The 12,428-nt window shown below is 40.0% G+C and overlaps 1 long non-coding RNA gene across 5 annotated transcripts in view; it reads right to left on the reverse strand.

Moving 5' to 3' along the window:
• LOC114235163 (uncharacterized) overlaps positions 1 to 12,428 on the reverse strand; it is a 138,365-nt gene that overhangs the window by 34,606 nt on the left and 91,331 nt on the right. For 4 of the 5 annotated variants that reach the window (XR_008554484.1, XR_008554485.1, XR_008554486.1 and 1 more), the window contains exon 3: positions 3,976 to 4,067. This is a non-coding gene — a long non-coding RNA (uncharacterized LOC114235163). Of the gene's footprint in view, positions 1 to 3,975; positions 4,068 to 10,971; positions 11,024 to 12,428 lie in introns of those variants that run through there. The other variant, XR_008554487.1, reaches the window with a different exon arrangement.

Genomic DNA, 12,428 nt, shown 5'->3' on the forward strand with positions numbered 1-12,428 from the left:
TATTATTATTTCTCTCATTTTGAAGATGAGAAAACTGAGACAGGAAGAGGTTAAGTAGCCTGCCCAATGTCACAGAGATATAAAGTAATGGGGTCAGACACAAACTCAGACAACTCTCAGATCCTAAAATGAAATATTGGAGTCGCTAACGATATGTAGAGATGAGACAAAAGCAAAAGAAAGAAGTATGAGAAGTGTATCATTCCATTATCCTTTTAAGAAATCTTTTTTAAATACAAGCAATCATCTTTCATTCATAGCCAAAGGGGACTGGTAAACACCATCCACCCAACACATTGCCTGTCCCTGGCCTGAAGCACCTGGTCACTGTCATCATCACACATGCATTTGTCCCAGCAGATGTAAACCTTGCCATGGCAGGAACTCCTCACTCATCATTAACTCCCCTCTAACATCCAGTGTCTTTTACAGGACCTTTTAAATGTTTGCTGAATTAAATTGACAAAAAGTGTTAAGAAGATGGAAAGCAGGGAAAAGAGCCACAGAAAAAGAGGCAGGAGAAGGAGCAAGAAAGAAAAGAAGTGGTTAAGAGGAAGCTTCATGCCCTGTCTTCCCAGCCTGAACAGGGGAAATCTAGAATAAAAGAGGATGAGAAGGGACATTTCCAGATCATTCTGCCACCTGGTAGGCTTGGCAAATCAGGAAGGTCTTCAAAGAGGAGGTGATAAAGCAGCAAAGTCTGGAAGGAAGAAAAAGAGCTTCCCCCCAACATGAGGGTGATGAGGCATGAAAGGAAGGAGGGGACTCCAAGGCACATTTGAGGAGCCACTCTTTATTTCTTAATAAATGGAATAGTAAGGCTAAAAACTCAACAGAGCCTATAATGAAGAATTGTGTGTGCCATCCAAAGGCTTTTAGGCTTTAGCCTGTACAGTAAAGGGTCTCAAACTCAAAAGCTTAAAGAAGCCAGGGAGCTAAAATCAATAAAAGATTTTCTCTCTCTCTCTCTCTCCCTCTCCCTTCCTCTCTAAAATCAGTAAAAATATATATTTTAAAGAGTTTATTATTCAGATTCTTCACATATAGCTTACAGCTTATGAAATTATTGACACACCCTGTTTTGGTTTTTCATTGTATCCTTGATTAAATGAGTATATTTTTAAGATCATCCATGCCTTTCTAACAAATGAGTTCATCACTCAGGAGCAGCCAACCTAAAAGAACAGTGGAATGATCTGTTAAAGGCTCAGCTAAAGTGCTGGCTGAAGAACAACACACTAAGGATTTGAGTGTCCAGGATGCAGTATATGTGCCACACTGATAATTAACACATGGTACTATGTCTCCAATAACTTGAATACAAAGTACAAGAACAAAGACATATAAAAAGAAGTGTCCCCTCTCACCATCATACTCAATCATTCACTTGCGGTATTTGTGCATCCTTTCCTAAAACCCTAGGCTCTGTTTGGTTACAGGTCCCAATTCCCAGAGGAGAGGAACACTTTTACCAGAGACAGAATGGTGATTTCATTGAACTAGAAGCCATAGCTACAACTAGGATAGTTTGACCTCTTCATTACAGTGGCAGTCAAAGAAAAGTTACTATGCTGGCTGAGATAATCAACCTGGATTATCATAAGCAGTTGGGTTGCTTCTCAGAATGTGGTCAGGGAAGAACATGCCTATGAATACAGGATATTCACTATGTTATGTCTTAGTACGTATTTCCATGCCCAGTAATAACTGTCATTGGCCAACTGTTACAACCACAATCCAATAACATCCAGGAACCAAAAGGCTTAGAATCCTCAGAATGAAAGTCTAGGCAAGTGGACCACGGAAGTGCTGGCAGAGGGTGAGGGAAATTGACAATGAATGGTGAAGGAGAGAAATTAGAAATATCCCTTACAGCCTCAGGACCAGCTGTAGCAGCAAGGATTGTAGTTGCTTTTCACTGACCCTCTTGCCCTGTCTTTCTAGGAAAATGCAACTTCAAGATGATTCTGACTGGTTGGACTTTTACCTCCTCTTGTTCTAACAACAACAACAAAAAAATGTTCTCATATTTTGGTTTGTAAACCAGATATAATTGGAGGGCATAAATGGATCTTAATATGCAAGGGGGAGACTGTAAGACATCTTTTTGGCCAAAGCCGGTTTGGCTCAGTGGATAGAGAGTCGGCCTGCCAACTGAAAGGTCCCAGAATTTTTGCTACCTGCAGCCAACCAGCCATACTTGAATCTCTGTCTTCTGACATTTTCTGACTCAGATTCAGATGAAATAAAACATCAAGGACATTGGTTTTGGCTTCTGATAAGTTGCTGAAGATGTTGGATAGTTCAAGCCAATAGTGCTGAGGGGCAAACTTTGACCAGGGAGAGGTAAGAGATGGGAGAGACCTTGGCAGATGAATTCCCTTTCCCTTACTCCAATGGAAAAGTCTGAATCATGATTATACCAAGCAGTCTGGCCAACTGGGTTGACCTGCTAAGTGACCTCTTATCTCTTTCAGCTTCTTGTGAAGTAACAGCCAGGATGTTACCTTGCATTGCATACCATCCTTCTCTGCCCTGTTTCCCTTTTCTCTCACTCTTGCCCTGGACTTACATCTCAGATAAAGCATTAGCACTTAGTCCTTGCCTCAGAGTCTATTTTCCAGGGAACTCAACTTAACTATATTATCCAGATTGCTTCGAAGTTAAATGTGACCATGGCACTGAATTCTAACCAATGGAATATAAGGAGAAAATATGTACACCACTCCCAAACTTGGCACATAACAATTTGCTGTTTTTCCAGGAAACTAATTAAAAAGGAAAAATAAAAATAAACAGGGTCACCTTGGAAGCCTATATGTAGCAGAGCCTCTGTTAGTCTGAGTCTCTGAATGACTAAGTGGAGGAGAGCTGTCTGCTGCCTTGTTCACATTCTCATCACAATTACATGGTCAAAAACTAAGTATATCCTAGTTTAATAGAATTACGTTGTCATTAAACCAATAACTACAAGGTCCTAAAAAAGGTATAGTGTTACAACTGGAAGTCATGTTTTCTTTTTGTTGTTGCTTATTTATCTGAAACCATATTTTATTTCTAAATTTGTGTAAATTAAGTAAAACAAAGTCATGATACATTTTTCCAAAATCCAGTTAACAGGTCCTCTTTAAAAGTCATTCTCATTGCATCACTCTTCAACTCCTCTCCTCACACCTCCAGGAAAAAAAAAAAAGCCAAATGATCTGAACTAGCAGATGTTCATCTACGTAAACATCTTGTGCTGGTTTTACTAGCACAGACTACATTCCTAGGAATGCAAGAAAAACTAAGCCAGATGCAACCATTGAAACTAACAGACTTTATTTCTATCCTACATGTTACCCACGAATGAGAACAATTATTCTCTAAAAAGTAGAAAAGTCCCCATGGGAGGAATACTTCATTTTTTTATATTATAGTAGATGGCGCCCTCTAATCTTAACAACTCAGGAGGACACTATGGTGCATTACCATTTCTCCCATTTGCAATCACTGCTCAATCTCTTATACAAACAACTCAAATATTTCCACCCAATTCATTCTCTTTCTCCCTCCTGGTACCCACATAATCACTCCCTAAAGGTAAGGCAGTGATAGAGTGGAAATAGTAAAGTTCCTGCCTTTCTCTCCCGGCACTGTATTCAGTAAGAAAGGAACAGATGCTGGGTCAGTCATGTGCTGAGAATGGATAACAGCAACAGCAGAGAGGCTACTAAGAGAGACACAATCCAAACCAATGCCCAGGGAGGAGGAGGTGAGTCAGGAATGCTGGATGGAGTCAACACCTGTGGCTTCCTGCAGGGGGGAGAAATAGTCCCTAGCAAAATCTTGGCCTCATTAATGGGACTTCTTAAATGGAGAAAAAAATGTTACATTATCTTTATATGTATACTCAACAGATACTTACTGAGTGAGAACTTATGTACACCACATGCAGTCACTAGAAACACTGCAGTGTGCAAGATAATTACATACCTGTTTGGATGGAGATTGTGGTCTAGTCTAGAAACTCAGATTAGGCTTTCAGCAAGTCAAAGGTTTCAGGGGATTCATTCCCACCTGCTTTCCTGAGAAAAATGAATTGCAAGAGAAGTGCTTTTTAGTATTTTACACATCACTTATACCTGTAAAACTTCTAAAGGGTCCTCTCATGACTTAAGATATGAATCTCAAGACTCTGGCTTCTGAGCTAAAAATCAGAACATGAGTTCTGATAAATAGTCATTCCTACCATCTGTCTAGGTTCTTTTCTCTCCTAAGATCTTTAAATACATTATTTAATTTATCCCCATGAGTTAGGTATTAGAGTTCCATTTTCAGCTGAAAAAAATAGAGCCTCAGAGAGGTTAAATAAAGTCACATACCTCTTCTTCCACTTTTTATTTATTTATTTATCAGTCATCCATATACATATTTCTTTGGCACCCACTGAATAGGCTGGGGCATAACTATTAAGTATCCACACATTTATCAAATATCCACTAAATTTTTTGTTCATGCACTATAAATCTGTAGTGTGTGTGTATGTGTGTGTGTGTGTGTGTGTGTGTGTGTGTGTGTGTGTACTGTTTTAGGCTTGGAAGAGAAAAATGAACAAGAGATTCTCCCACTCACTCAAGAAAAGGCACCTGCTCTTAGAGAGTTTGCCTCTGGGAAGGTGAAAAAAAAAGGTTAAAAATGTTTAATGAGTAAAATAATGCTTATTAGATAGTGAAAAGTACAAAAGGAAAAAATGAAGCAGGGGAGGGGGAAAAGAAGTATCCAGTGGAAGGTATAATTTTAGATAGGGAAGCTTAAAAAGGACTGACTGAGAAATGACAGGTGAGTAAACACCTGAGAAGGTGAGGAGGTGAGCCATGTGAATATCCAGGAGGAAAGCGGTCCATGTGAGGTTGCATAAGTGCAAAAACTCTGAGTTGAGAGCATGCTGGCCTGACTGAATTGCAGCAATGGGGCAATTGGGTTGCAGTGGAAGAAGCCAGGGGAGAGTAGTAAGAAAAAAAGATCAAAAAAGGAAAGATGAAAAATCATGTAAGAATTCTGGCTTTTATTCAAAATACAATGGAAAACTATAGGAGAATGCTGAGGGTTGGAAAGATACCCTCTGGCTTATATTTTAACACACTCACTCTGAGAATACAATAGAGAGTTAAGGGCAGAAGCAGTGAGACCAGGATGCTCTTAACAATGATCCAAGGGAGAGCTATCTGTGGCTTAAACCAGAGCGGTAATGGTGGAGGTGCTGAGAAATAGCCAGGTTCTCCATATATTGAGAACTTGAAGCCAACAAGATTTTCTGAAAGATAAAGATGGACTGTGAGACATGGAAGAAAGTCAGAGATGAACTCAAAATTTTTGAACTGTTCAGTGGGAAGAACTGATTGTCATTTACTGAAATGAGGAGACAACAGGACAGAATCCCTAAACTCAGAATCCATGAAGATTATAAACTACTAGAAGCCCAATGCACGAAGATTCATGCCAGAATGGGCCTTTCTTTCCCTGGCTTTCGGCACCGCCTTCGCTCTGGCCAGAGCCGCCTTTCCACCTTCCCACGCTGCCCAGAGGCCGGAGCAGCTGGGGGTGGTGTGGAACACCCCTGCTCCCCAGCCACTCGGTGCCTGCGTATGCAAATTAACCTGCCATCTTTGTTGGGTTAATTTGCATACTCACTCCTGGTTGGCTGGTGGGCGTTGTGAAGGTATGGTCAATTAGCATGTTACTCTTTGATTAGGTGGATAGCTCATGCTAGTTCCACATGAACTGTAATCTAAAAGCATAATTTATATAAAAAATAACAACAAGGAAAAAGCAAGCAAAGGGAAACAAAATAAGGAGGGAGGGATACTTATTTTTATTAGTAAAAAAATATATCAAGCCTTCATCAACCCTACCATTCTACATTCCTTTCTCTTTCCCTGGATATTGCCTTATTTCTACCAAACTGGTTTTCGTAGTTTGGGTTCCCCAGAAAGCTGAGTCTTCAACAAGGATTTGGGTGTGCAGAGGTTATTTTGGAAGCAGTTTTCAGGGAGCAGAAGAACGGGAAAGTGAATGTAAAAGAGGAAGGAAGGTAAACTAGTGCAGAGATGTGCTTGAGCTGGTTAGCAATAATGGGCAACTGAGGCTCAGTTCCAGTAGGGGCTCTCTCCACAACCATATAGAATGCATCTCAGAATTGTCCCCGTGACATTTTCTAGGACATTTTCCACTGACTCTCAGCTTCCTTTAGTTGAGACCTGCAAACGCAGACACTGATTCCCTGATGCTGGTGGATTATATCTGTGGTGCTGAGCTAACTTTCTAGGCGTCAAAAAAAGTTCTGAAGCCAAAAAAGCAGAAAGCCATCATAGTAGACACTTGAGGTGGAACTGTCTATCCCACTTGACCTTAAATCAGGTGGGAAGGTGGTGATATGCAGTGCAGGTCACTACAAATGACTACTACACTGGGTTACATGTACTTCTCTGTGCCTGGCCTGTGCCTTCACCTCTCCAAATCTTGCTTGTCCTGTATTCTGTCTCATGACCACTGTACCCCCAAACACCCACTCCTTCTTCTCTGGCTATGATCAGCAATCAAAGTCCAGGTAAAATCTCACTTCTCAACAAAACCCAGGACTATTTCCAGTTATAAGCCTCCAACTCTTTTTTAAAAAATATATATTTTATTGATTTTTTTACAGATAGGAAGGGAGAGGGACAGAGAGTCAGAAACATCGATGAGAGAGAAACGTTGATCAGCTGCCTCCTGCACACCTCCTACTAGGGATGTGCCTGCAACCAAGGTACATGCCCTTGACCGGAATCGAACCTGGGACCTTTCAGTCCGCAGGCCAATGCTCTATCCACTGAGCAAAACTGGTTAGGGCAGAAGCCTCCAACTCTTAATGCCCAAAGCATGAACACTGCTATCTTTGGACCCTTAATTCCAATGCCTTATGGATAATTAAATTTTTTTAAATATATTTTATTGATTTTTTACAGATAGGAAGGGAGAGGGATAGAGAGTTAGAAACATCAATGAGAGAGAAACATCGATCAGCTGCCTCTTGCACACCCCCTACTGGGGATGTGCCCGCAACCAAGGTACATGCCCTTGACCGGAATCGAACCTGGGACCTTTCAGTCCGAAGGCCAACGCTCTATCCACTGAGCCAAACCGGTTTTGGCTGGATAATTAAATTTTTACATATGTGCTTTACCTTGCCAAGTAGATCATAAATACTTGAGGGCTAGCATTCTTTGCATGTATTCTGTTGATCAATCCTAATTCATAGGGGTGCTTTTGGCTTTCTCCAGAGGCAAAGAGGGACCAAGAGAGCAACTAATGTAGCTGGCTGCGATGACTGCTACCATCCCAAGTTAGCTCAGAAAGTCACTGTATAAATGAGGTTCATTTATTCCCCCAAAAGTGATGGATCAGAACAGACAATTCCATGTATATAAACACTTGGCATGTTTACACTTGTTGAAAATCTCTAAGAACTCTCAAGCCCAAAATTTTTAAAACAAACCCTTTTGATATAGCAGAGAGGGGTCAGACTTGAAATAGTGCTAGATTCATTTACAGACAGAATACATCTTTCTGCTAATTAAAATGTCAGGTATAAGTGGAACAAAAGCAAAGGCCAGGACACTTCATTCTTCATAGGTGAGGCTTTGCAAATGAAAGACTCTGTCAGCACAAGGAGCATGGGTATAATAGCTGGTTCTTCTCTCAGAAAGACAGTGGCATCAGGCATAACCGGAAATAGTATATGCAGCCTGATAGAGGAATGGGGTGAAGTGGCAGGGAGGGGGCTAGTCCCTAGAGCATATTAAAAGCAACCCTGGATGTGATATGGCTTGGTGGTTATATGATTTTTAATATCCTTATCAGATAGAGGTACACACTGATATACTTATGTATAAAATACTATGAGTCTAGAGTTTGCTTTAAAATGTCAGTTAAAAAGAACCACAAAATGTTGATATTTGTTAAAAGTAGCTTATGTTTACATGGGTAAAAATCTCTCCGTTTTGTGTGTTTGTACATTTTCAGGATAAAATACTTTTAAAAGCGCTACATACTGGGTCAGAAAGTTGTATACAGCTGAGGTACCAAGCTGTGAGCCTCTCACTGTAGCAGCTGCTACAACACCAATAAATAGAAAATTCATGAACCTTTATTGCTCAGCGTCACTGAGGCATTGCTGCATGGAGTGAGAAGGTTCCTCTTACTGAGGGAAGGAGAGTCCCAGTGCAGCAGAAAATATGACTGCAGTCTTTGTTCTCTGCACAAACCTCTCCCAGGTGCCTCCCCAGTCTCCCTCTCCCTCTCGACATAGTTGACAGAATATCAGAGTCACAGAGCCCTTTGGTCTTTACCACACCTGCAGCTTCAAGTATCTTGCTGACCACAACATTCACTTTCTCGCTGACCAATTCATGTTCATCTAATTCTACTATTTCAACACATTTCATTCCTCTCCAAACACATGTGCATGGCCACCGCTAATATAACACTTCCCATTCATACCATTTAAGCTAGCAATGTTTTCCATGATATCATGAATATCTCCCCTACTTAGCAATAGCTGCACCCCCACCACCTATTGTTTGTCTTTCTAAATTTATTTTCCCCTTAAAAATGAACCCACATCTACATGGGCTCAAGCCCTTCTCTCCAACGAGTGTGTCCTTCACTACCCAACAACCCACATGGGACCTAGCCCAGTGCCAGGCTAACTCTTAGTAAACAGTCCTCAGTTTTACTTTATTGAGTTACTAACTAAACACTGGGATTTAAGCATGAAAACTTCACTCATTCATCCAATAAACAATGGTTAAGTACTTATTATGTGCCATGTCCTTGCTCTACAAAAATAAATCAATTAGGGACCAACCTTGAAAAAGGTCAAAATCTAATGGGGGAAATAAGTGCATAAACCACTAAATGTAGTTAGATATGTAAACTAGATAGAGTGGCAACATCAATGAACATGCTCACTTTGACTTGGAGTTCGGAGGTGAGAATAGGAGGAAGAGGAGGCTTCCAAAGATGACAAAAGACTTGATTTTGCCTTTAAATGGTGGAGTAGCAGTTTGTCAGGCATATATAAAGAACTGGAGATATAAATTATAAGAACTCTGTGTGATGCTAGAATCAATAAAGGGATGTCATAAGAGATAAGGTTGGAGGGATAAAATATGAAGGTTCTTAATGCTATAAATTTTGAGATTTATTCCACAGAAAATAAAAAGTCAATGAAAGCTTTTAAGCAGAGCTGTCAAACAACATTTGCATCTCAGAAAAATTCCCTTGTAGAGTGGAGGATGACATTGAAGGCAAGGGGTGAAGCAACAGAAGCAGGGCAATGGAGGCAACGTCAGCCCTTACAGGGTGGTTGGAGCTGCCCAGAGAAGAGAGATGTGGATCTGAATAAAGGCAGTGGCAGTGAAGGTAGATTGGACTGATCCATAAGTGTATCTGACAGCCTGATTTAGACTTTTACCTCCCCCCCCACCACCCCCCCCCCAAAAAAAGAGCACATTTGCTCTAAGAAGTTATCCTGAGAGTTTGTCAGAGAAAATCTGGGAGCAAGTGACAAATAACTAGGAAACCTGCAAATATATATGCCCTGCTGAGCTTATTTTTCATTACCTAAAGATGTTCTCTCTTTCCCTCCCCACAAAGCCCTCCGTGAGATCAGGTATCATGTCTGTGTTGACCTCTCAGCCATTTCTTGGTTTCTTTCTTCCTACTTATGAACTCTGACCTTTTCTACTCTTCAACTCTTCATTGATGTGGCAAAAACTCTTAGCTCTAGAATGTATTTGGTTCTAGAGGACAATGACACAGCCTTTTGATACCCCAAAGTCAAAACTGGCTTTGACAAAAATAAAAACTTTCTGCACACTACCTATCCATATCTTATGACATTTTTAGGGTTTGGAGAGATAGCCATTGTCTGTCTTTACATCCTTGAATGCCCACATGAGATTGAATGCCATTTAGATAAATGAGCCATTTATGGTAATGCTTCATATAACAGAATATTCAGTTGGCTGCTCTGGAATTTGATCATTTTCTTTTTAAAGTTAGTGGAAGTTAGTTTGGGCCAAGTACTTTGAAGACTTTGTTGAGAAATTAAGTTTCAGGGGGCAAGATCCTAGACAAGTATCAGTAGGTATGGCAAAGGTGTCAGGAACATTATATGTTTAATTAAATATGTGTTTAAGAACAAGCATAAGTAACTCTATTCTAAGATAAACATAGATGTATAAGACAGTTCATGCCTCAAGAGAAACAAGCCAGGTAATCCACAAGGCAAACAATTACAGAACCATTACTTACATGCTACTTCACGGTATGCCAAGCAGGACTCATGCCACCACTGCCACATGGGCAACATCTGCTTTGGCAACGTCAACCTTCTCTTCCTGGAGGCTTGACCACTTCCACTCCTCTCCCTACTTGTGTTCCCCAACTTCCAAGAACCAGGACAATGTTTGCAGCTCTCCGAAGCATCCACTTCAGCACTTCCCTGGCCAGCACCTTTTCCAAACTATATCTCACTCTAAAATTGCCCTTTCCTCCTCCTCCAATTCCCTCCAAACAAGACCACTATTTCATCTTTTGAACTAGGTGTTAGAGGAAAAGCAATCAAAATGCCTGATTAAACCAATTCATACCAAAGTCTAGATAGTAGGCTTCACTTTCAGAGCAGCTTTTAGAAAAAGAACGTGTTATTTCGAATGAATCACTGATTGGTAGAATGTGTGAGGGAGTTACTAGTATATTTGAGGTGTGGGGAGTTCCACTTTTTCCTCAGCTATTCATACTGATCAGAGACTCTACAATCCAATTTGTCTTCCTCATAGAGATTCCATTCTGAACTAGACAATGCATGTGATAGCCTCACTTCATCAGGTCATAAATTAAAAATAAACCTTGGTAAGAAACCTGGTTTGGTTGCACATTTTTTACAATTTGGAGTTGCATTCCTTTTCTAGAGTCCTATGCACTCATTTGAATGTTTTCTGGATAGGCTTCTATGGTTTCTAGTAAAGACAAAAGTAATGTTGATTTTATATTATATTGTTATCTTTGCCAAATGGCAAAATATCCAGCTTGGAAGTTAATATTATATAAAAAATAGTGGTGAGGTGGTGACCACAATGACAGTGAATTAATATAGAGATCACAAATAAATATGAGTTACATCTTTATGAAGTTACATTCTAACATCAGCTGACTGCTTATAGACAAACCTGTCCTTTAAACATCCCAAACATTACCCATGAAAAAGGGAACAAGTAGGATGCACGCATGCACATACGTTTCTCACTAATGCCCTTACAGTCATTTCTGCCTCCAGCTTCAGTTCAGATTGTTGTTTCTTCAGTTGTACACCAAATGAAATCACGGTTTGCATGTGGTGGCTACAACTGTAAGTAAAATAAGTTTCTTTTCATACTAAACATAGAGTGGAATTCCCTTAAGTTAAATGCCTAGACAGAGAGAGTCCACTGATTTGCCTTTCTTTTGAAGAGCTCAAATTCTATCCTCAGGTTGTTTCTGAGCTAGACAATCACAGCACTAAGATATAAATAAACTGAAGAGATTGTCCCTTGTGCACCATGTGACAGAACTTGGCTCTCTGACTAGGTGTGTTGAGTCCCAAACCTGTGCTACATTCCTGCTACAAAACCTGAAAAGCAAGCCTAAAATTCACAACAGGCCCCTGAATAATGAAACTGTGGGTATAACATCATGTCCCACGATCTTATCACTCAGCAAATATGTAATGAGTTTCTTCTCTGTGCCAGGTATTCGCTAGGCTCAGTGACACAAAGATGAACAATGACATAGAGTCCCTGCCTTCTTGCCGAGGCTTATAGTTTAATGACATAAAAGATAGTCACAATATAGGGTTATGACAGAGAGGCTGCATACAGGTCAAGGGCACACAGGGCAGAAGCACCTAACCCATCTAAGAGTGAGGGCATGGAAACATCAAGAAAAACTTGGAGAAGGAGGTATCCGGGATAATATATTTCATTTTTTATTCATGGTTTTTATTTTTTTAACTCTGAGTTTTTTATGTTATTTCAGGCTTACAAAAAAAAGTTGCATGAATAATACAAATAATTCTCATAAACCTTTCATCTTATGCCCTCATATACATAATACATAAATATAAACAAATATATATTTTTAAACATTTGAGAATAACTTTCAGAGATTATATCCCTTTTACTCTTAAATACTCCAGTGTATGTTTCCTAAGATCAAGGGCATTCTTTCCCATTGCCTACAATGTGAAAAACCAGAAATTTAATACTAACCTAATACTACTATCTCACCTACAGACCTTATTCAACTTTCACCAGTTGTCTTACTGTAAATTCAGTTGTCATGTCTGTTTAGTATTCTACAGTCTG

Source organism: Eptesicus fuscus, chromosome 18 (assembly GCF_027574615.1).
Source record: "Eptesicus fuscus isolate TK198812 chromosome 18, DD_ASM_mEF_20220401, whole genome shotgun sequence".
In the NCBI taxonomy this organism is placed as follows: domain Eukaryota; kingdom Metazoa; phylum Chordata; class Mammalia; order Chiroptera; family Vespertilionidae; genus Eptesicus; species Eptesicus fuscus.